Source organism: Podarcis vaucheri, assembly GCF_965113315.1.
Source record: "Podarcis vaucheri genome assembly, chromosome: 2".
In the NCBI taxonomy this organism is placed as follows: domain Eukaryota; kingdom Metazoa; phylum Chordata; class Lepidosauria; order Squamata; family Lacertidae; genus Podarcis; species Podarcis vaucheri.
Genome location: NC_138760.1, coordinates 76,260,938 through 76,286,211, shown reverse-complemented (window position 1 = coordinate 76,286,211; position 25,274 = coordinate 76,260,938). Strand labels below are relative to the sequence as shown.

General features: G+C 42.7%; 1 protein-coding gene across 1 annotated transcript in view; it reads left to right on the top strand.

The window, feature by feature from the left end:
* GNAI2 (G protein subunit alpha i2) overlaps positions 1-25,274 on the top strand; it is a 125,540-nt gene that overhangs the window by 48,116 nt on the left and 52,150 nt on the right. The window lies entirely within an intron of this gene.

Here is a 25,274-nt window from a genome sequence, read left to right as displayed (position 1 = left end):
CAAAGTAGAGCAGCTTTAACTGAATATTCCAGGATGATACAAGTGGCAGAATCTGAAAAGTTAAAAATGAAAAATAAAAAAGCAATTGATACCAACAACAACAACAACAACAACAACAACAACAACAATTATTTATACCCCGCCCATCTGGCTGGGTTTCCCCAGCCACTCTGGGCGGCTTCCAACAAAACACTAAAATACAATAACCTATTAAACATTAAAAGCTCCTAATAATGATGATGATGATGATGTTATAAATCATTATTGAAGCATGAAATGGTAGCAAGTTAAAGAATATGTCATAAAATGGGCACAAAATATATTTCTGTGGAGATTTTGGAAAATCTTGGGAACAAAATGATAAACTTTCTCTAAATATGGGAGTGGGAACTGTTACAAGGTCATGATGAGATGGTAGATAACTCCACTTATAATAAGTAACAATTATTTTAAAATAATGTGTTGTAAAAACAAACATGAGTTTTATTTTGTGAGAAAACCCTATGGCAAAAAGGTTGTAAGATTGGAGAATGAGTAATAAAATCATTGAAAGAATACCAGAATACATAATCCCCTTCGCGCGCCCCTTTTTAATCTCTTGCTCGTTTATGCAACAAATTAGAGACAGGAAACAAAACCCACCATGAAGGATTAATTAGACGTGGGAGTCTTATTGAAATGTAATACACCATCAGGATAAAAGAAAAAAGGGACAAATTCATGGAAGATTGGTTTTGCTTTATTGACTATTGTAAACGTGATGCAATATCCCCAGATATATAATATTGTTTTTAATCAATTGTATTTTATAATTTAAAGAAGCTATACCATAAAACAAAGTTCATGTTGTTGAAATACTGCTTTTAAAAACTGGTTATTTTGTTCATACTTGTAAAATTAATTCAGCTGGCATTCTAGCATTGGGAAGGCTCTTCTGGATTCTGTGGATTTAAAATAGTAGTAACCAGGAACATTGCACTTTGGATCATTAACACTTTTTAAATCCCATGTGCTAAATTCTGCAGCTGCTAGTCATATGCCCTCAGAAGGGTAAGCAGAGCATGAAACTCCAGAAGGCAGATGCTGCCTTTTATGTTCTAAAAGCAAAAGTCACAGGGTGAAGACATATTTCAACTCCCTAGTCTTCCTCAGCAGCATAAAGTTACAGCTGTACAGTGGCACCCTGGGTTACAGATGCTTCAGGTTACAGACTCCGCTAACCCAGAAATAGTACCTCGGGTTAAGAACTTTGCTTCAGGATGAGAACAGAAATCACGCTGTGGCAGCGCAGTGGCAGTGGGAGGCCCCATTAGCTAAGTGGTGCTTCAGGTTAAGAACAGTTTCAGGTTAAGAACGGACCTCCAGAACGAATTAAGTTCTTAACCCGAGGTACCGCTGTACAAGAAATGAGTACCGAGTGCAGCAGTTTTGCATGCACAAATTCACCAGGCACTAGAAAACTCCAGAATTCACGCTTTCCTCCCAGGGATGAATTTATGCCTAATCTCTCCACCCCTGCAACCCTACAAACTCATACATTTGAGTACTTTCCCCAGAACTTCATGAGCTACATCTTTCCTGCTCTAATTGGACTCATTTCTAGTGTCTTTGAAGTTTATTCTGCTGAGGATGACTAGCAGATTGAAACTCGTCGGGTGGCTATGGGTTGTTGTTGTTTTTTGCTTTTTATATGAAACCTCTGGTTATGAGAGTTGTATGCTCATAATTCTACCTCTATGTGTTTGCAAAGTGATGAATGTGCACTTCATTCTACATCAGTAGAGCTGTGAACTAAACCCAAAGGTATTTTGGTTTTGTGGATGTGAAACCATTCTGCTGTAGTCTCAGTCTCTCTCTCTCTCTCTCTCTCTCTCTCTCTCTCTCTCTCTCTCTCTGAGAAACCTATCTTGTATAACTTTGTGTTCTAACTCTGGAGCACAGGTAATTATTATAATTTTTTTCACTAGTATTTATTGCATGGTTGTTTTTTTTAAAAAAATCCTTTTGTAACTGCATCTGTCTCCACAGACAGTTCAGCAGAGGCTGTTGGTGTGTGTGTGGATATTCTGCTCTATCATTACCGTCCTCTATTTAGAGAAAGTCCCCACGTTTTCAACCCCCCCCCAAAAGCACAGGATTTTAACTGATTTTATATCTACTGCTTTTTGTATTTTTACAGCTGCTCTGATAATTGCTTTTGTTTTTGATGTTTTTAATCTGTTTTACATTTGTTTTGTAGTTCTCTTTTGTAGGCTGTCTTGAAAATCTAGAATTAGATTATATATATATATATATATATATATATATATATATTAAGTGCCCACGGTTACTAGGCGCTACACAACTATAAGGAACAAAAACACAGGACTTCACCCATAGTCTTACAGTCTTAAAATGACACATGATACCGGTGACCAGTATAGTGAATACAGTGGTACCTCGGATTAAGAATTTAATTTGTTCTGGAGGTCCGTTCTTAACCTGAAACTGTTCTTAACCTGAGGTACCACTTTAGCTAATAGGGCCTCCCACTGCCGTTGCTGCGCGATTTCTGTTCTCATCCTGAAGCAAAGTTCTTAACCCGAGGTACTATTTCTGGGTTAGCGGAATCTATAACCTGAAGTATCTGTAACCTGAAGCGTCTGTAACCCGAGGTACCACTGTAGTTCTTGCTCTTGCAGTAGTCGAGTGTTCAGCTTGGGGGAGGCAGTTTTCAGTAGAATCCCTGTGAGGTGCAACCTTTGCATCAACACCAGGGCTCACTTCTCACAAGGTGAGAAGACATAGCTATGCCTCGCTTCCAGGCTTCCTCATCCATCTCCTAAGAATGAAGTGACTCTCTCTATTGAACTGTGCAACTGGGTGATAGTGCTGCAACACCTTGGCAGGCAGAAAGACAAGGACCTGGGCGAGTTGTGAGATCCAGAATTGTTACCTGGGGGGAAAAATCATCATAGTCTGTTTCCTCCCCTTTGACTGATGTTCACAGTTAAACAACTGCCTGTGTTTTGACAGGCTAATGTTAGTGTATTTCTTCTTCTTCCTTGTAATCTCTTCCCTCTCTGGGTGCATGTAAGGGAGAAGCCCTGCCATTAGACATTTGGAATCTATTTTAGAGCAGCACAAGAGCACTTTTAAACACAGGGTGCCAGCTCTGCATTTGACTTCAATCACAGTGCTAGAGGCTGCCATCTGGCAGAGTTGGCATTCCCATCCCTCCAGACTGCGCCACATGAAGTGTATTGCTCTGTGTTTACCTTGTGGCAGCTTTCCCCGAAAGTCAGAGGTGGCCATGAGAAGTTCCCAGAGGCCTAGAGCATCACTTTCAAAGGTGACAAACATCCACACCCTGTTTAACACTACACAGCCCTTCCTTCAAAATATTCAATGGGTAAGCCCCCTGGAGTCATGCAACCCTGGTTTGAGGACATCCTTACAGTGTACCGGAAAGACTCATAGCCGAGTAAGATTCTCTTCCATGAACACGGTCTTAACAGTGAGTCTGTAAGTGACTGTGGAAGCCAATTCTGGATCCGCAGGTCCTCCCGCAGTGGGGATATAGGTTTGCCCAGAGGATGAATGACTACTGGGAGGAGAGCAGAGAGAAGAAATGGCATGGTACACCTGCAGCAGCAGAATTGGATGGCTTCATCTGCCCCAGCTGCAACAAAACATGTCTCTCCCAAATCTGTCTCTACAGCCACAGCAGGTGCTGTAACTCTCCAACAGTTTGACGTCACCCCCAAAGGTGTCTCCCATTGTCTCCCGAGATAGAGGGATCCCAACCACAACCAGACATCCTCTTAATCATGTTTTAATTGAATTTAGCTAACCCTGTCTCACAGATCTGGCTTGTCCTATTCTGTCCCAGTACCATTGCAATAGGATTTGATTGAGCAACCCTATCTGCATCCTTCCCTATCATGAACCTCCTGGGGCCTTAAGGAAGATGAGGCTCCCAAGGCTGGCTGACAGGCTTCCAACCTTCTTATGTGACATAGCAGGAGTGGGCAGTTGGCAGCCCTTGGCCCAATCTCTTGGAGAAACAAGGAGGGGAAATACTGAGGAAAGGGAGGCAGGAGAAAGAGAAAAGGGCTGGCAGAGGGGGACGGGAAGTCACCCTGCACATCGCCAGCCTGTGTCCCCTGACAAAAGCATCCCAGAGGGCATGGTGCTATTGAGAGAGAACCTAAGAAGCTATCTGGTACAGAGTCACACCGTTGCTTCATTTTCCTCAGTATTGTCTTCACTGACTAGCAGCCATTCAGACGGGACATTTCTAGCCCTACTGGAGATAGCATGGGCTGAACCCAGAGGCCTTCTGCATGCAAGACATGTGCTGGGCACCCACTGAGCTATTTCCCTAAGATAGGTTCCCCACCCTAGCAGTGGAGAGTGGATTGGTGTAGTTGCTGCTGCAACAGCTTTGCTATACTTTCATCCTACCATGTTTCCGCCCCATGATTCTGTGTGTCACTGCTGTTGTTTTTTAACCACTATTCTGTTTCCTTTCATGAGTGAATCTATAACACTACAGTGGTACCTCGGGTTACATATGCTTCAGGTTACAGACTCCGCTAACCCAGAAATAGTGCTTCAGGTTAAGAACTTTGCTTCAGGATGAGAACAGAAATTGTGCTCTGGCAGCGCGGCAGCAGCAGGAGGCCCCATTAGCTAAAGTGGTGCTTCAGGTTAAGAACAGTTTCAGGTTAAGTACGGACCTCCGGAACAAATTAAGTACTTAACCCGAGGTACCACTGTACTTCAGCGACAAGGCTGAAACCCTTCCAAACCGAAGGGTAAGTCCCAGTTCTTAAGTTTTGGCTACTGGTTAGGGGAATGCTCCTGAAGACATACTACTTCTGTAACCTTTAAATAAGTGGTTCTTATACCTGAATTTAAACCCATGCTTGTTTAAAGAAAACTTGAAAAGTTTATCAGTAGTGCTTTGAAGCAGTGCTCCTTTTTTGCAATGGGAGTTGCTGAAATGCTTCACCTAGTTGAAAATGACCTTTTCTCTACCTTTTATATTTCAGCTGCAAGGAGTAAAGTAAACCCTATCGATTTCTGTCATGCATTAGGATAAAGCACAAGAGAGAGAGTTACAATATGGCAGGCATATTAGCAAGTCTCTGTATGCGCATACAGCTTTGGTGCTATTTTTTTATTTATCAGGAGCATTCATAAACCGCTTAACACTTCAAAAACCTCTAAGCATGCTTATCACTATGCAGTCACTACATATAAGGTGTGCCATTGCTGGGCAATACAGGGTTGCCCCATAGCTACCTTTTAACTGGGCTGCATTTTTTTTCTCCTTCCAAGCTTTTAGTACTGTCTTAACCCTGACTAAATTTATCCATGTACCTGTAAATTAGTGGCTGCAAGTGCCAGTTGTTAGCCAAGAATAATGTCGTGTTGGCCTAAAGAACAAGAAGCAGCCACCGTTTTGTGGACAGAGAAAACAACAAGGGGCGAGAACGAGGGTGTGTACACGTGATGTGGGGATTAATGGATCAGGAACAGAAACCCAGGCATCCTGACCTCCCGTTCTTTGCTTATATTATAAAGCTGTTTGCTTGGTGAGTAAACAAGGGATACAGCTTTCTGGATTTTTGATTAAAGGACTGTAAGCATTAAGGTTCTATGCAAATTTATCCCCGTCTGTGTTTGTTTGGCTGGTGGTTCCATGTCACTTGGCTGACTTGAACTTGGGAGCACCTGTCACTCATTTGGTAGAGCATGTGCTTTGCTTGCGGAGGGTCTCAAGTTCAATCCCTGGAAATTCCAGCTAAGAGGATTTCAAAAACTAGAGCTGGGAAGGAAGTTCGCTTGAGACCCTGGAGAACTGCTGCCAATTGGAGGCAGTGTGGACAGTATCGGGCTACTTAGACAAATGGTGTGCTTCAATAGGACAGCTTCTTAACCTTAACAGTGTTTTTAACAGTCCCAATTTCAGTGTAGACTTGAAAACATTTTGAGTAGCCACACTCAGTGTGCCCCGTGCAGTATGACAGTGGTAACTAACCTGAATTGCAAGGCCCAAGTTGCAGCTTCAATTGACAAAAGGGAAGGTGAACTGTGGAATTTTCTGGGAATGGAATATAGTGATGGTCACCAACTTGCATGACTTTAAAAGGGGTTTAGACAAATTCATGAAGGATAAGGGTAGTCATGCTTGCTGTGTAATACCTCCAATCCCTGAATACCTGCTGGGATCCCTAGCAGGGAAAGTGCTGTTAAGCATGTGTCCTGCTTGTGGGTTTTCCATGGTCATCTGGTTGGCTGCTCTGAGATCAGGATGCTGGAGAGAATGGGCCTGTCTTCTGGTCCAGCAAGGCACTTCTTACAACCTTAACCTGCACTGAGTGATTGCAGTCAGCATTGTGCAGGTAACAGTTTAAAGTTTTGAAGTAACTAATGAGTGTGAGAGAGAAATGGGCATGCATTCCTTCGGCAATTTATACAGGGGTGTTTTTTGGCGGGGGGAAGGGAAATTGTACCTTTCAGATTATCCCAGTCTCCTCCCGTGGTGCAGGCAGTAAGCAGTAATGACAATGTTTGAAATGTGGTTTCGTGAAGTAGAAGAGGAGAGCCTTTATGTAGGTTTGGAAATGACATTTCTTTTGTGTGTCTGCCACGCATTTGCCGCTATATATTTAAAGGGAAGTATTGCTATAGTAACTAAAAACTAAGTGCTGGAAATGCTCTGATGATCTACTGCTAAAGTATTCTGCAACTAGTTTGCAGTCATCTTTCCTAACAAACCGTTCTCTGGATTTTGAATTGAAAGAATTGCCTATAAATGTCAAAGATTAGCCTTAGGGGATAAATCCTTAAGGCTGCAATCCTGTGCATTCATACCCGAGAGTAAGTCCCATTGAATTCATTGGGGCTTGCTTCCAAGTAAACATGCAGAGTCTTGCATTGTAAAGCTCCTCTAATTGCAATCCCAGTTCCTATTCCATGTCAGCATATGTTCAAGATTGTAATGAGCTGTGTCACTGGATCTTCAATCACTGAAGTTGTCTAACTGTTGAATAGACATCACCATAGTGATGTGTGTGATTAGTAAATTATCCTATCTGATCTTCCAGATGCTTAGTACTATTCCAGTTTTTAGAAAGATGATACAGAAATGCAGTGCATGGATTTTTGTTTTTGTTTTTAAAGGTTATAGTAGTTTTACCATTAAGTGGACCAATTTCAAATTTGTAACTAGGGTTACATTCAGAAGCTCAGTTTTTAAAAATGGTATGCATGATATGGAAAGCAGGTTGTTTGCAGGTAGAGAGTGTGTGTGTATTCTGTGGTTTTGTAATCCTAGAAATGGCCTCATGTTTTAAAGGAAAACACCTTGATGGTTTCTTTAGTTTCTTCTGTTGAAGTTAGCTACCTGCTTAATGAGGGTTTAACTTCCTTGGATCTGGGGAGTTTCAAAATAAGTTCAAAATCTCCTGCATTATGAGTTTTCTTCTCGCTGACAAGTCAGGGTGTTGGGGAGGCAAGACCTGGGTTGATTTTTCTCCATGAAGGAAAACTAGCCCTGAGAGGAGACTTTCTCTGCCCATAGGGTCCCATTCGCAGGCTGATTTCCCTTTTGACACAATAGGCTACATTTTTCAAAGAAGCTACTGAAGGAGCTCAGTAAAATGGATGAAACTTCAATGCTCCAGTTAAACTGGCAGGATATTTTAGTGATTTTTTAATTATTATTATTATTACTTTTAACTGGGTTCAGGTAGCAATTAGACACATTGGCGTTTGTTGTCTTATTTGGACAGAGTGGGGAAGTGATTACTCTCCTCTATTCTCCTCCTTCCTGCTATGCCAGATGAAATGCTAATGAGAATAAGGCTTCGCTGTGTCTGAAATGCTGGGATGACATTTGCTTAGTAGCGCAGTCATGGGACCATTTGGTCATGATCCGTAACTGGTTGTTCCATAAGCAGCCCAAGTGATGGCTAGCTCCTGTTGCTTAAAGCAAAATCTGTATCCATCAAATAGATTCTCAGTTTGGTTTGCACAAGTATTTGTTTTCCACCTCAGTTTCCATTTCCTTCTAATTTCATCATTTGTAGCCTGTTGTTGTTATCCCTCCCTCAGCCTCCTGTGAGAGCGTTGGCGAAACTGTCAACTGCAAATGCCTGGAAACCATTACAATTAGAAGAACACTCTGTGTTCTGTTTGAATCAGTCGAGTGTGTAATATATAGACTGTTCCCTCCCCCCTCCAGGTTTTTAACTCTACAATTAATACTTCAAGAAATGAAGTTTCTCCAGACTGTATCCCTAATTACTTTAGCAGCTGGTTTAGAGGAATTCCCTTAATGATTGTCCCCCCCCCCAATGTTTTTTGTATGTTTACGTTTTATCTGTAAGCTGCTTTGGGGGGGGGGAGGGAGCAGGATATATATAAATAAATAAATAGTTCTAATGTGGCACTTGAACATTGACTCTTTTTTTAAAATGTGTATTTCTGTTTCGAACAGAACTTCTTTTCGTAAATATGCATGAAATATGAAAGCTTGTGATGGAAGGGAAATAGGTAAAGTTCAACGAGTTTGTGTTACAGCATCTCTGTTTTGTAAACGACTTCCAAGCCTTGTCAGTGCCATCTATAGCACAGATGAGAGGTACTGTCTCTGCCCAAAATTGCCTTCAAGCACTAGCCAAGAGGTTTAGCCTGCTCTGGTAACATTTTTATATGTCCCATCCCCCCGAAAAGGGGGGGGAGCTGTATGGCATATGGTGGTAAGCTGCAGGCTGCACATGGAAAGAAGAATTGATGCAGAGGAAAGAGCAGTTTTAGAATAAGAAGCCTGTTGCATCATCTCATATGCACTTTTCTTTCTTTCTTTCTTTCTTTCTTTCTTTCTTTCTTTCTTTCTTTCTTTCTTTCTAGCAATGACCTCTTGCACTTTTAGTTTAGTGCTCCAGATGTTCGGAGTGCTTATATGCAGAGACTGGTAAGGAATCCAGCTAGAATTCAGCTTAGCTGTGTAAACTGTACAGTCAGAGCTTGGAAACGATAGAAGGCGTAAACATGCATTTAGACCAGTGTTTCCCAACCGGTGTTCCGCGGCACACTAGTGTGCCGTGAGACGTTGCCTGGTGTGCCGTGGGAGGGAGGTGGGCGAGTCTGGCGGTGAGAGGCGGGGCGGCGAGGAGAGGCCGCCCAGCGTCTGCCTGCCTGGCTGCCTGCGTGGCGCTGACGTCACGGGGCTGTAACGTGCCCCACATAGGCACACGCGGGGCGGCGAGCGAGCTCCCTCCCACATCCCATCGCCGCTCGCTTTGGCCGGCCTACTGGGCTGTCGCAGGTGGAAGGCCTGCGCATGCGCGAGGTTTTCGCGCCTTCGGGATTCCCTTCACGCCTTCCTCCTCCCGGGTCCTTGAGAGCGCGGGAAGCGGCAGCACGAGACCGGCGTTGAGCCTGGTAGGTATTGCGCTTGCCAAGGCAGTCATTTGGGAAATGAAAACTTGCAAAGCAAGCAACCAGTTCAATCTGAAGTACGTGTATGCTTAATATCCTGTATCTGAAACCTGTTCTGCCCCCTCCCCCACACTTGGTGCCATTTTCATCTACACATGCAGCAGAGTAAGTTGACCCAGAATAGTACCAATTCAGATGGCAGATGGGAGAATGACAGTGCTGAATGCTTTCCCATGTAGAACAGTCCCTGCAAATAAAAACCTAGCATATTTGGAAGAGGGATGCTAGCCTAACCACTACCTTCTATGCTGTTACTATTTTTTTTTTTTTTTTACATAAGTAAAAAGTGACCTTTCCCCATCTGGCATGGTGGTGTGCCTCGAGATTTTTTTCATGAAACAAGTGTGCCTTTGCCCAAAAAAGGTTGGGAAACACTGATTTAGACAGAGACTTCATAGAAGGCTGGGCTGTCAGTCAGGCCAAGACCTGCGGTCCCTGGAGATGACTCTTGACATTGGTTTACATCTTGGCCTGTTTGATTTTTTTGCTCTGTGGTGTATTTGTATATTTATGAGGGTTGCATAGCAGTATTCTTAATTACTGTCTTTGGCTAGGGAGAATGCACTTCCTAATTAGAACCTGGAGATCTGAATGCTGCTGTTATATTGGAAGGTGAAGGGGAAATGGAAGAGTGAAAGTTAGCTATTAAATTCAGATGTGATGATGACCTGTTAATAAATCCAGGTGGTTGGTGCTCTAAGCACGCTTTGCACTTCTAAGCAGCTCCTATGGGAACAACCTGTATCTTGTCGTCAAAGCAGCCTGGGCTATAATTGGCTGTTTTGGTTTGGGCCAGTTAGCCTTACAAGGGGGAGGCGGATGCACAGGAATAGCAGAAAGGCCTTTCAGTAGGTCTTTGTGGAGGAATAGAATGGAGAGAGAAGTATAAAATGGAGTGTTTGCTGAAGTCTATTTGGGGTAAGTTGCCACATGGGAGTGCAGTAAACTGGTGCCTTCCAAATGTTTGCGACTACAAGCCTCATCGCCCCCAGCATGCACAGCGGCCTTCCCTAACCTGATGTCAATTGTTCTGCTGGCTGAAGCTGGTGAGAGTTGTAATTCAAAACATCCTGGAAGGCACCAGGTTGGGAAAGGTTACAGTGAGGAAAATTCAAGAGGATATATTCTTTTAACACAGGGCACAAAGGTTTTTAGAGACCTGTGCTCAGTGCTATTATTGAGAAGCTCCACTGTGCTAGGTTGGATGGTAGCGTTCTTTACTACCAGTGTTTCTATATATATATATATCTATATATATCTATAGATATATATATCTATATATATAGATATATATATCTATATATATCTATATATATCTATATATCTATATATATCTATATATATATATAGAAAAACACCCACAAAAATATGTGGTTCACCTTAAAGCTAAAAAGGTTTATAGTAATAATAATAATAAATTTTATTTATATCCCGCCCACCCCAGCCGAAGCTGGGCTCAGGGCGGCTAACAACAATCAAAATAGTTCAACAGTCTAAAACATTCATTATAAAATTAATTAAATCAAATTAAAATCAAATTAATGGCAACCATCAAGCAAAATTTTGTGCAGATTGCCAGAGGAGGGGGTCAGGCTGCGCCCTGACAAAAGGCCTGGTGGAACAGCTCTGTCTTGCAGGCCCTGCGGAAGGATGTCAGGTCCTGCAGGGCCCTAGTCTCTTGTGCCAGAGCGTTCCACCAGATTGGAGCCACAGCCGAAAAAGCCCTGGCTCTAGTTGAGGCCAGCCTAACCTCTCTGAGGCCTGGGATCTTTAGGGTGTTTTTATTTGCAGACCGTAAATTTCTCTGTGGAACATACCAGGAGAGGCGGTCCCGTAGGTACGAGGGTCAGCAAAAACAAGGTGGGGGAGAAGGATTTATTCTCCCTTTTCTTGCACCTGGCTGATTGAAAACTGAAGTATAGGGGAAAGGGTGACAAGCAATCTGCTTTCAGTTTTTGGATTGTTGGTTTTCCCAAGTGACTGACTGAATAAACAATTATTCATTGCTTCTAGGTTTTGTTTCAAATTAAATTCTAAAAAAGGAAAGAGGGAATTGTTTCCTGCCTGATACAAGGGCCAGCCAGCCAGCGTTGCACACGATGTTATAAACTCAGATATATAAGCTAATTGCCAAATGGCACCTTAAACCTAGGTTATGGTTGCCACAACAAAATGTCTAGGCACCCCTACCCCCTTCTCTGATGGGGTTTATTATTGTTATCATTATTCATTTCAATTCTATGCCTCTTTATATTTTTAAGGAAAAAAATCTCTCAGTGGTTTACAACACATTAAAACGTCAAATAAAACAATCCAGAATAAGACAAATTCAAGCTTCAAGGAAAATATTTCAGATCCTTCTCTGACATTTTTCTTTCCCCGTATTTATTTACCTTCTTAGTTTATATAGCTGCCCCATGGCAGAAGTACTCCAGGAAACCAGTGTGGTGTAGTGGTGTCAGACCTAGGACCTGGGAGACTAGGGTTCAAATCCCCACTCAGTCATGAAGCTCAGTGGGTGACCGTGGGCCAGTCATAGCTTTTTAACCTGCCTCACGGGATTATTCTATGAATTAACTGTGGAAGGGGTGAACCATGTATTCCCTGGAAAAAAAGGTGGCCTAGAAATGCAGTAAATAAGCCAGTGTGGTGTAGTGGTTAAGAGCGGTAGTCTCGTAATCTGGGGAACCGGGTTCGTGTCTCCGCTCCTCCACATACAGCTGCCTGGTGACCTTGGGCCAGTCACACTTCTCTGAAGTCTCTCAGCCCCACTCACCTCACAGCGTGTTTGTTGTGGGGGAGGAAGGGAAAGGAGAATGTTAACCGCTTTGAGACTCCTTAAAGGGAGTGAAAGGCAGGATATCAAATCCAAACTCTTCTTCTTCTTCTTCTGCTGCTGCTGCTGGAGGGAACAGCCAGATGGAGATCTCGTTCACCAGCCTGGCATCCTGAGTTTTCTACACGGTTGTAACTGCGCCAGTCACAAAATGCGCCTGGCTAATTTCAAACACTGTTGTGCACAGTGTGGGACAGCTGCTTTATTTAATGGCCAATAAGTGGTGTGCAAATCCAGCTTCTGAAACAGAAAGCAAAAATTATCCTCAGCCCTGTCGTTCACTCAAAGTGTTCATGTGCACTGCAGTTAAGGTGAATACATGTGTACGGTAAGCTCACCATGGAATTTCAACACATACAAAAACAACTTGGGACCTAGTTACCTGAAGGAGGAGTGCCTTTCCCATGCAAACCTGTCTGTTTTCAGGATGAGGCCTTCTTGGTTTTGTTGCAGCCTGAAGAAGTCTGGTGACAACTGGGGGAGAGCCACCTTTTCCCTTTTGGTGTCTAGCTTGTGGAATTGTCTCCTTCCTGAAATGTTGATGTTGTTGTTGTTGTTGTTGTTGATGATGATAATAATGATAATAAAAAATTAGGCACCAATTTTGCAGAGTTTTCAATGCCTCCTGAATGCAGACTTGTTCACCTAGGCCTTTCCTGATCAATGATACCAATTTTCAGTTTGTAAAGAATAAATGATTTACAGGTTTGAGGAAAGCGCCTGTCTTTGGCACGTTGCTAAGGCAGCCTCATTAGAAAACCTGTCTTCCTTGAATTCGATGCCAGATTCACTTTAAATCACATTGTGAATCCATGTACTATGAACTAAATTGACTGAGAAACTGAAGAACTCTGTAGGAGCTTTAAAAGAGCACATGCATGACTATAAATTGTATACAGTATATTGATAGATCCTGATATTTAATATCAAAATTCCTTATCTATTGAGCAGAAGTCTCTGCAACATAATAAATACTTCAGTAAAGTGTCTTGTGCTCTGTTGAATTCTCGTGACTAATTAAAATGGTGTGTGCGTGTTTAGAAAACATATGGTCTGTTTCAATACGAATTGGTGGCATCTCATCTCTGGGGGATCAATTAAAACCCCATTTGTGACAGGCCTGATTTTATTTCTGCTTTACTAGAAAGACCCTGGGCACTCTACTCTACATTGCTGGTACCATCTGTCCCTATAATAAAGACTTTCTACAAGATCTACCTGCTGTCCATACGCCCACTTCAAAATGCATGTCAACACACACACACACACACACACACACACACACACACACACACACACACAGTGTTGTTTGTTATTTCTGTAGGAAGGGGCTAAGTGGTGCTGCCAGCCAAACCAGGTACAGTTACTCACAATCTGGTGGCAATTCTTTACAAACACACAAAGCAATAACTTGATTGCTTCATCTGATGGGCCTGATATGTGTAGCTTTTTATCCTAAGCATTTAGTAGTAGTAGTAGTAGTAGTAGTTGTTGTTGTTGTTGTTGTTAGCTATATTCATAATAATAATAATAATGAAAATCCCAGCAGCATTTTATTTACTCTATATGAACAAGGGTGGATAACCTGTTTTGGGCCCAGGGCCACATTGACCCATCTTGGCCAACCCTTCTGGGGAAGTGGGGGTGGGATGTCAAAGCAGGGGTGTCAATTCTTTTGAAAAACACAGCAATCATGATCAATATTTGTGTGTGTTTGTCTGTGTCAGTAGGGCAGACATTGTGCAAGCAAACTAGGAACAGAGTGATGTGACTGTTAAGACACAATCATTTAATTTATTCATTCATTTCATTTATGCCCCATATTTCCTCCAAGGAGTTCAAGGAGGTGCGCATGATTTATCCCTTTCTCAATACTATTCTCACCATATTTTTAATAGTTAAAGGTGAATTTGTGCTTCAATAATGTACCCCTTCTGTCACTATGTTCTCCAAAATTATTTTCATCGCCTTCCACCTTAATAAATTTATGCTCCCTCCTTTTCCTATTTCCCCTAATTAATCAGCCCATCAATTTATGCTCCATTAAATAGATCAATTTCCCCACAACATTACCTTTATTTTCTTCTACCATCAAAAACTCCCCCTACTTTCCTCCACATTCCTTCAGTCTTACATGCATTGCATTGCATTGCTGGCTGCCTATTTACTTAACAGCCTTGAGGAAGATCAAATAGCACTTTTGAGTATTAAGCTGACTTACCCCACCACAGCCACTTTTGAAAGTGTGAAGCTGCTTGCTGCAGTGCTTCAGCTGCATGATATTTGCAGCAGCTCCCTGGACAAATGGTGCAGGCTTATCTTTCTCAGGAAAAGCATGACAGCCAACTGCTGAGCAGTGGTGGCCGAAACTGCTGAAGAAGTGAGTTATTCATGAGGGCTGCAGAAGCACTCTGAACACTGAAGTAAGCAACACTTAAAAGCAACTCAAATTGCTTTGGGCAGGGGAATGCTGGACAGAATGCACTGTGAATTATCTGAAAATAACAGCAGGGCACTCACAGCAGCAGTGGGAATTACGGGAGAAGGTAAAGAAAAGGGGTCAGAAGTCAGGGGAGTCCTCCCCAAAGCTGTTGCCACCACCTTTCACATATCAAGGAGGGCCACATAAAGCCTTCAGCTGGTTGTATAAGGTCCACCCGTTAGCCATCACTGCTGCAGAAGATACCATTGGAAAAGGACACCTAAAAGGGTGTTCACTTAGTTTTAGGAAAACTGTTTCCATGGATTCAGAATTGCTTCTTCAGAATAAGGGTGTTATGTTTGAAGGTGTATTTAGTGCCCATTTCTTCTTACAGCCGTTTTCTGAAGTTGTGTGTCCATTGTGGCTAGTGCAGCATTGTGTGCATAAGTTGCTTTCGTATGCTAGAGATAAAGCATAGAAGAACTTGCATTTGGGAAGCGCGGCATGAGTTTGCAGGAGAAGGGAGCTAAGCAGCAATATAATTGCTGCAACACAGTTTTTCCGCTGAGTGCTGATCACCTGTATCTTATGTGGCAGAACTTCAGGATGAATTGTGCAGATTGTAGGCAGTGGCTCAGCAATCAGTCTGTGGAGAGCACCCGCAAAGTACACACCGTTGCTGATAAATGCTGTGTGATCCCAGCGGGATTCCAGTTAGAAGACTTCCCTGTATTTGTCATTGCTGGTGGCAAACTTCAAATGTCGAGAGAGTTTAATTTGTATGTTGTTTTGGAAGCGGCTTTGCTGTTGACTAGATAATTACAATATCAACATAATTATATAGCCAATTTTGTACATAACAAATGAAATATTGTTCAGGCAAGCGCCGTCTGGTAATTGAATCAGCACTTAGAAGAGCTCTTCCTTTGTGCAGCAAACAGGCATGTGACCACATCTCCTCTGTTAAAAGGAGTAGCCTTGCAGCTCATAATTTTATCAGGACTCCACGTAACAGAGGGGAGACATGTTCAGAATCCACCAATCAGGTGATAAATACCCAATAATGTAATAATGTACCCCTCCCTATGTCAGAAATGCTTTGAGGCATATATCATTAACTACACCAGAAGCATAGCGGGTGATTAAAGTTTATATTATGATAAATAAATTTGGGGGGTGAGGCTGCTAGATTTCACTGTAAAACATATTAAAATCAATGTGGTCACAGCAGGCAGGATAAATTGATATATTGCTTTCTGTAGCTGCCTTTACAGTTTCTCTGTGCTTAGGACCTAAGACACAATTGATGCTAATTAGATGGTTAGTAGCAGTTGATCTCTTGTGAGGTAATGATTGGCAAAGCTAAACTTCTTCCTCTCTTGCAATTGGTTCATTTACAAGCCTTGACCTCTTGGCCTTTTAATTATTGCTCTGGGTATCTAAAAAATGCACACACCTTAGGTTATTAATGTGAATCTGGGTGTCTTTCCCACACCAGACGCTAATGCAAATAAAAAAAGGCATTCAACCGCTTCAATAAATGATTATCTTGCTTCTCAAGTCTGGATGCAATCTTCTCTGTAAGCCATTTTTGTCAGCTTGTTTTCTTATGGTTCTATGTGCACTAGTAGATCTGTCATTAAAGGATCCAATTTTTTGTCTGTGTGTTTGCATGTGTGTCTCCAGATCAAGCACCTGTGATCACTCATCAGACTTAGCTTAAAAATGCATCGTTATGTAGTCATTGTGATAGGTCAGCACAATATGGCAGTCTGCAGTCTGAATGCCTGTTGGATTTCTGTGATTCTCTGCTGATAGGAGCAATTGCATTTGTTATCATTGGCAAAATCATAGTGAAGAAGTATACTGGGTGCAAGAGTACGAAGAGGGTTCTTAATGCAGAGCAGAAAACGGTGCCTGGCGGTTGCAGAAAACTGAACAGTAATAATGCTATGTGCTTTTCAAAAGAAGCTATAAATACAGTACAGTGTAAAACTGATTTTGATAGTTTATTTTCAGATAGCTTTTCCTGTGTTAATTTCAATTGCAATGATTCGGTGAATGATTCTGAAAAATGGAAAGGCGACATAACATTTACATGAGCAAATTATGTGGGAGTTAAGAATATTCCTTCTCTAGAAAGAAGCTTCCATGCTTCTTGTTCCTTCTTCACTCCAGTTTCTTTCCTGAGTATGAATCAGACATTCAGCTGCTGAGACTGTGTGGTTGTCTAATGCAGTGATATGACAACAGTGTTCAGGTGGGAAATTACTTGCTTGAAAGTGCCCCCCTCCCCCGATTTTATACCACAACAAAATGTGTATGGCATTTTCATACAGAGGCGTTTTCAATCAAATGTGAGAAAACCGTACCATTTAAGGATCCAAAATTTGGATTTGCCCTCAGTTTGAGCGGTAGAGGAAGGCAAATAAGCCTCAAGGATAATGCTCGATGTGAATGTGACTTTAGGGAAGTAATTTTTAAAAACACTTTTTACCTTTGTCATATATCATTTTTATTAGTAACAGCATCAGTAGCCCAGCCCCCTTTAGATAACTTTGTTGCCATAGGGAGATAATGGTAATGGATGTAAAGGGAAGCTTAATTCCTATGTGTTTAGGGCTGGAATTCTGTCAACTCCTTCTTGAGATGAACAGCCTTGATAAACTCAATAGGATTTACTTCAGAGTAAATATGCATAGAATTGGGTTTGTAAACACGAGCTGACTTTGAGCACATAGCTCCTTAATTGAAACTATAAATAACACATCTTGTCTGGGGGAGGCACTTCAGTCTGTGGGCCTGTGTTCCTCAGGCCATGGATTTGCTTGGTGAGTGATACGATGCATTATAAATCTGAACACAAGATAAATTTAAATCTGCAATGGTTGGAATTTGGTGTCGTTCAGTTACAAATGTTCCATCTGCACAAACATTTCAGCTTGCCAGGTGGAATGATCCCCTCCCTGTGCTGTCCCAGGGTTCTCCTGACCTCCTCAGAGCCAATGTGGGGAAACGGGGGGGGGGGGTTGTACAAGAACCCTGATAGGGTTCATTAGGTATGATTCCTACCAATGTGCTGTTGAATGAATCTGTTCCATATCTACATGTGTACATGATTTCTAATGTTCATTCATCAGCCAGTCATCTCTTACAGGAACCCAACATCAATTTGTTCTCATGGTTTGGACAGCTTCTCTGTGCTTCATCACAGATTAGTACTAGTGAACAAACTAATGGAGTGGGAAGGAAAATCAAGAAGGAAAGCGTTCTCCAATAATACCATTCCCTTGGGGTTGTAGGCCTTGTCTTGCAGACATTTCAATAAAGCTTTCCTGCAACTATTTTCTGTCCTCTTCTGATTTGGGGCAGGCATCTTTTGGTGGTACAGTAAATATTTTAATGAAGCGTGGTCTTTAAAAGCCTTTTGTCCTATGCATTTCAAAACCAGTTGAGTATGGTGAAAAGTTAGCTTTTCCACTGGACTCATATTGCAACTGTCTTACCGCTGGTCCTGCTATACTTGTTTCCTGGGGGAAAAGCACAACTGCTCTTAACAGCTTCCTCAAAAGATCAGACCAACAAGTTCCAGAATGAAATGGTTGTCTGAAATGGGGAATAGGAGACCTTATGGGTCACTTTGACTTGCGCTCAGCTGGTTTGTATTAGGGGGATGTTTTCCTTTGTTGTACAAAACCTTCTGATTTGTGGGCAACCTCAGGTTTCTGTCATTCTCTCTGTTCAGAAATGGCAAGTTCACTGTTCATTTGTGTTGGCTGTATCTTCTTGTTCTTTCATTTTGATTATCTTCCTGCTTGGCCACCCATGAATGAGCATGTGACACTTAGCACCTGGAAGCGGACCAGACCGTCTTAGCTGACCAGGCTCCAGGGCTTCTATTTGTGCTCTGCTTGGATGGAACCGGACGGTCATTTGTGGAATGCTGTTGCTTGCAAATTCCTGTGATTGAATAAATTTCATGCATGGTCATTCCTCTCACTGGAAGAACTGCTAGCTTGGTGAGAAGATACAGTTTGCCCGAAGGCTGATTTATAATAATCAAGGGTGGAAAGCAACATCCTTGGGGAAGCAACTTCTATAACATACCTGTTTTCTAGCAAATGCTAGCAAATTAATGTCACAGCCACCTTTGTAGTTCTGAAGCTTCACATCCTTAATCTGGCAAATGTCATAATAAGAAACAAAACATGACAGATTGAGTCCAAATGAAACAACTTTGATCTTTTCGCTGGAAATGTTAGGAAGTTTGCTCGCTTTTGTTTTCCTGCAACAGGCATTGCATAGACAGGACTTCCCTAAGATGGAGGCCTCCAGCTCTTTTGCTCTTCAACTCCCATCAGTCCCAGCCAGCATAGCTGGTGATTGTAGTCAAAAACATTTGGAGGGCACCAGGTTAGGGAAAGCTAGTGTCAGCCAAGGCCTGCAAGTTAATAGTGGTCAGCTCCTGGAGCATGTCCTTTGGGAACAGTGGGGAGCCAAGTTCAATGGGATTCCCCTCTTCTCCTGTCCTGTGTCCTCTGCACCATCTGCTCTGGAATGTTGGGGAAAACCCTGAGTACATTTTGGAGAATGCAGGAAGAGGAGAAGGGGAGAATGTTCCTTTGCACAAGGAGGAATTCTTCTGCTGATGGTAATGATCTGCTTTAAAGCTATATTGAATACAAGCCAGTGTCTTCCTCCCAGAAGCACAGTATATATATTACCATTTTGTTTTTGTGTTAGACACTATTCTCTCCTGTTTCGCTTTAAGCTGTTAAATTTTTTGTTTTACATTATGATGTCTGGATTTATGTTATGCACTTGTTGACATTGAGGCTGTTTTTAATTGTTCTTAATACATTTTTAAAAAAATGTATTTGTTATTTTTTTCATTTATGAGCCGCTTTGGGCACAATTTGGCGGTAAAATGGCATACAAATAAGCTGGCAGCAACTTTTCCACCCACAAAATGGCGTGCAAAGTGGCTCGCAGTATATAAAATGAAGGGCAAGAATAACAGTTTTTTTAAAAAATAACACATGTTGGAAGCAGCCCCACTCCTTGCACCAGTCAGTTTGACAGCAGGATGCCTGTGGGAGCATCTGGTGACCTTTGGCCTTGGTAGGGGTGAGGAGATTGCCGCTGGGGTGTCTAACCAAGATTAGAGACAATTGCTGTTCTTGAAAGGACTGGAGCAGCTGTGGTTCTGTGCTGGCCCCACTAGCAAGCCAGCTGGCTTGATCTTCAGAGCTGACACAGTGTGGTGGATAGTGTCTGCAGCATGTCCTCTGCTCATTATTTTGTATTGTGACAGGCACCAGTTCTACCCATAGATGCTGCCTGGGGAAGAGAGCACGGGTTCTCGCAAGCCAGCTCTTCATTTATTAAATGTAGTGTTATTGTTTTAGTGCTTGCTGCCTGAGAGACAGCTCTTGGTGCCCTCCACCCCCACCCACCCCGACCAGGAGAGAGTGACCGCAGGAAATCCTCTGATGTTTATTCCTATGCATAAGTATCACGACACTCACTCACTTGCAATGACAGGTGAAAGCATGGGAAGCTCTTGTTTTCTAAGGTAAAGGTAAAGGGACCCCTGACCATTAGGTCCAGTTGCGGACAACTCTGGGGTTGTGGTGCTCATCTCACTTTATTGGCCGAGGGAGCCGGCATACAGCTTCAAGGTCATGTGGCCAGCATGACTAAGTCGCTTCTGGTGAACCAGAGCAGCGCATGGAAACGCCGTTTACCTTCCTGCCGGAGTGGTACCTATTTATCTACTTGCACTTTGACGTGCTTTCGAACTGCTCGGTTGGCATGAGCAGGGACTGAGCAACGGGAGCTCACCCCGTTGCAGGGATTCAAACCGCTGACCTTCTGATCTGAGCACAAATTATTTGGGGAGCTGTCATCACAGGCCTTGCTGTCCCAAGGAGGAACAACTCCTCTCCTTAGTGAATAATTTTCCTGAGTTTAAAGTGTATTTTTTCCTCTCCAGATTATTGCAGAGTTGGCTCTTGAAGACCTTGTCAGCCTCTGAATAGCATGCTCAGATGCTTCTTACAGCTTGGGTGGCCAGGAAGACCCAAGCCAAGAATAAGAACATATGAGTTCCTCTTTTCAAAAAGTCAAAAGATGGCCCCTTTTCATTGGTAGGCATAAATCACATGGCTGAGGGGAATGGATGACCTCACATCCTTTCTTCCATAAGAATCCCTTGGTGTTGGGATGATGCATAAATTGCATCATGTTGCGGAAAACCATGCATATTTCAAATTCAGTGAGGTTACTAATGTTCATAGTAGCCCAGGGAGGAACTAGTTTAACATGCATGCCTTCCCCAAAGGAGTGTGTCAGATAATATTGCCCTGGCTAAGAACCTTCAGTTACCAGGCTGTTGGTGCTCATGTGCATTAGTGTTACTGGGAAATGGACTAAAATAGCACACCTTTTCCTACCAACAACAGGTTTTAAGCACAGCCAAGTGGGGCGATTTAGTTTGACAGTTTTGAACCCATTGCAAACAGTGGCCATATGTTTGATAATAATAACAACAGTGCCCAGGATAAACTGCTTTGTATAAATAAAAAAAAAGAAATTCAGAGATTGCAAATAAGGAATCATAATTAGTTCTAACACTTGAATCAACTCACAGAGTTCAACTTATTTTAAAAGAAGAATTTGATGAATGCTTCAATTTGCCCTCGCCACCTCTTCCCAGTGCATCATCTATCTGGCCCGTGTTTTCATCTCTGCAAAGCAAGGGTTAATCTGAAGCATAAATCCCCCTATTTTCTCTTGTGTCTCTAGGCTGTGTATAGCCAGGCTGCAGCTACTGAGGTTGTCTAAAAGCTTTCTGTTTAATGTTGAGTTCTCATGTGCTGGGCTTTCAGCTCTAAGCCTATTTCCATGGCTGAATGTTAACCCCCAGGGAACAATGCACACTGTGTCGTTGTGCGCTGGTCCTTGTCGCCGCATGTGCTTGTGGGTGCTGGAACGAATTGTCTTCAACAATCCGATTTGTTTGGGGGTTTGGCTGGCAATTGTAAGCGACTGAAGACAAGCAGCATGACTTGCTCATAGACTGAAAGCAGGGCTGATGGTAGTGAAACCTGGACATTTTTTACACTGTTGGCAAGTGGGAATTCTGGTTCAACTTCATGCTTCGTGTTGCAAAATGGTACCATGAAATACTTGGAAAGTTGTGCTTGTTGAAGTTGAAATTTGTCACTGGGCTGCCAAAGCATTTCCTCCATCAAGTTTAGAAGTAATTAACTGCAACCTGAGCAGCTGGATTACTTCCCTGTCTGAGGGGCTGGGAGGATTGAGAGATCTTGTGAAGCTTCTGAACAGCTGTGCCATTGCAAACACCAGCTTGCAGATCTGAGCTTGTTAGTGAAGTGTTAATAGGATGCACAGTAAGAAGATCCCTCCTGCTAATAGTGAGGCTTAACTGGGGCAGAGAGTGACCCCCCACAGAGCTTTAACGATCCGTACATAATATATGATTGTGTGGATGGATCTTAGTGAAGAAACCTTATCTGCTTTCCCAGATTTTCTTCTCTGAAGGCATCTAAGAATTTTATAGTTGCACAGGCTACATGGGACAGAGCAGCGGGTAATTGGCCCAGCTCTTTTCCAGTCATCTTGTGGCATTCTGCTGTATGGGACCAATTTCTAGAATATTTACATACCTTCCTGTTGTCAGAAATGTAATTACTGTGGGCATCAGTCCATGTCTGCATTCATGCCTTTTTAAAAAGTGTGTGTGTGTGTGTGTGTGTGTGTGTGTATGTATCATGGGGGACTTTGTCAAAAGCCTTACTGAAAGTACGCGTTGGTAGTGTACTTTTATACATACCTACTCAGAAGTAAGACCCATTGAGTTTAATGGGATTTACTCCCACCTGTATATAGGATTGCAGCATAAGTGGCATGCATGAATTCACAGCCTCTATGAAAGAGTACTTGCAGCTGATCATGCATCAATCACCATCTTGTTTTGTGACTACCTCATTAAGAGTTCCTTTTTGTCCTTAAGGCATTGAGTGTTGCTCGCACTGTCTGAGCTATGTGTACGTTGGTACACCAGTCCCTAAAGTTGTGAGCCCTTATTATAAAAACTTTTCACCTTCTGACCTCTGACCCCTTATGGTTGGATTGAAGTTAAGATCTCATTCCTTTCTCCACTTCCATAAGGGCTTAGCACTTTTTTATGAGAGATAGAGATGAGAATGCAAATATTCAGGCCTGATCATAAAAACTATTAGATTGAAAGCAGCTTGCCAAAACCTTTGTGCCAGATGGGACGTCACTTTTGTACAGGGTGCAGATTTGTGACCTTTCTCCCTCTTGGATGAGAAATGGAATTGCGAATAGCTATATTTTAGAAATGGTTACGTATGGACAGAGCAAATCCCTTGAGCTTCTACATGCTCTTCTCAGACTTACATAGGCATGTGGCATTTCCATTTGTGATATTTTTCTCTGCATCAGTAACCACTAGATTTCATAAAAGTCGGGATCCTGGAAAAATGGTTTTGCATTTCTAGAAAGAGCATTTTGTTACATTTCTTAATGGAGGACTGTTTTCTTAAAAGCTTTGTGCCTGTTTAATGCAGCTCTACAAATACCGGTAATTCTTTACTAGCCTACAAAAGTACTCACTATCTGGTCTGCCCACAGGTTGCTGCTTTTTGCTACCCTGGTGACACATCTTATTTCTTTCCTGTAAAACAACTTTGCTTCCTGATTACTTGGAAGTGATTTGCAACTTGCCACTAGGTGCAGTGGTTCGAGTGTTGGACCAAGACTTGGGAGAACAGGGTTCAAACCCGCACACAGGCATGAAGCTGGTCGCTGTCTTTTCTCAGCCTAGCCTAGCTCACAGGGGTTCTTGTGGGGATAAAATGAGGAGGGTGGAAACCGTGTACGCCACCCTGAGCTCCGCTTGGAGGGAAAAGGTGGGATATATAAATGGAATCAATAACGCAAATCAATAAAATACTTACAAGCCTGTATCTAATCTTTCATGGGCCATCTATATTTCTTAGAATTGCATTTTATCTTGCTACTTCTGCTTTCTCTTATGTGTTAAATCTTCTGGCTCTCGAGGAACGTGGCTTCAAGCCAGATGGCATGAAACCTACCTGACGCTGCTGAAAGCAAATCTGTGCTGCTGTCTCTTTCTATTTTTCTAGGGGAGGAGGAAACTATAGCACTGCGTATGCCACCCCCCGGAGCAGTGCACAGCATTGTATTTTAATAGGAGCCTATGAGGTAATTCAAGTAGAATGGTTGTTTGCTAGCCGCCACCAGGCTCTGCTGCCTGCACCAAAGCCAAAGCAGCTCTGTGCAGCACATGTAGCCCTACCTGATGACTGAGCCTCAGATTTCTGCAGCCTTTGGCGTTGTTGATTATGAGATATTGATACCACGGTGAAGAATCTGGCAGGCATCTACAGAACTGCTCTTGGGTGCCTGCGTGAACTTGGCAGGAATACAAATATTTATCATCTCCCCAGAGACTTTCTCTATCAGTCTTGTGAAGTTTCACACTATTTGGCGTACGTGTGGTCACTGGAAAGACAGGATGCTCAGTAGCACATGTAGCTCTGTGCTTTTAATTTGTTTAAAGTCCTTTTGTTGTTTGGTTGTTACTCAGGGTTTAGCCAAGGTGGGGACTGGCTAAATCAATTAAAAACAACAACAAATCTGCTGGTTAAGACTAATGTGGCTTATGATCACCAGATCTGTGGAATTAGGGATTTCCACTGTTGAAGTCCATCCTCTCCAATGTGCAGCATGTAATGCACTTTGTATTTCAGAAATGGGTGTGGTGTTCACTGTCTGTGCAGTAAGTCCAGGAAACTACCTTGGCATTCTTGGTGGCTGTCTCTAATAGTGGATCTCCTGCCCTGAAACTGTGTGCTTTTCCTTTTTTTGAGCTTCGTAAGATAGTGGGTGCTTGGGACTACAGAGCCTAGGGCTTGCTGATCAGAAGGTCGGCACTTCAAATCCCTGCGACGGGGTGAGCTCCCGTTGCTCGGTCCCAGCTCCTGCCAACCTAGCAGTTTGAAAGCATGTCAAAGTGGAAGTAGATAAATAGGTACCGCTTCAGCGGGAAGGTAAACAGCATTTCTGTGCACTGCTCTGGTTCATCAGAAGCAGCTTAGTCATGCTGGCCACATGACCCGGAAGCTGTACGCCGGCTTCCTCGGCCAATAAAGCGAGATGAGCGACTGGACCTAATGGTCAGGGGTCCCTTTACCCTTTTAAGATAGTGGAAGCAGGACTAAGGGTATGGCATTTTGCTGTAGGCGTTGCACTGCTCTTGTCTTGTGCAAATTTATTTCACTCCACTTTTTCCCCCTTGGGTTTGGCAACCATGTGACCATTGTGAACCATAACTTAAATGAATCCAGGTAACTATCCTAAACTATGTGGGAAGCCTTGGTTTAAAACTAGGTTCTCAGAACAAGCCTGCCAGAGCTAGCAATTATCAGACCTAATGTTGAATCTGAG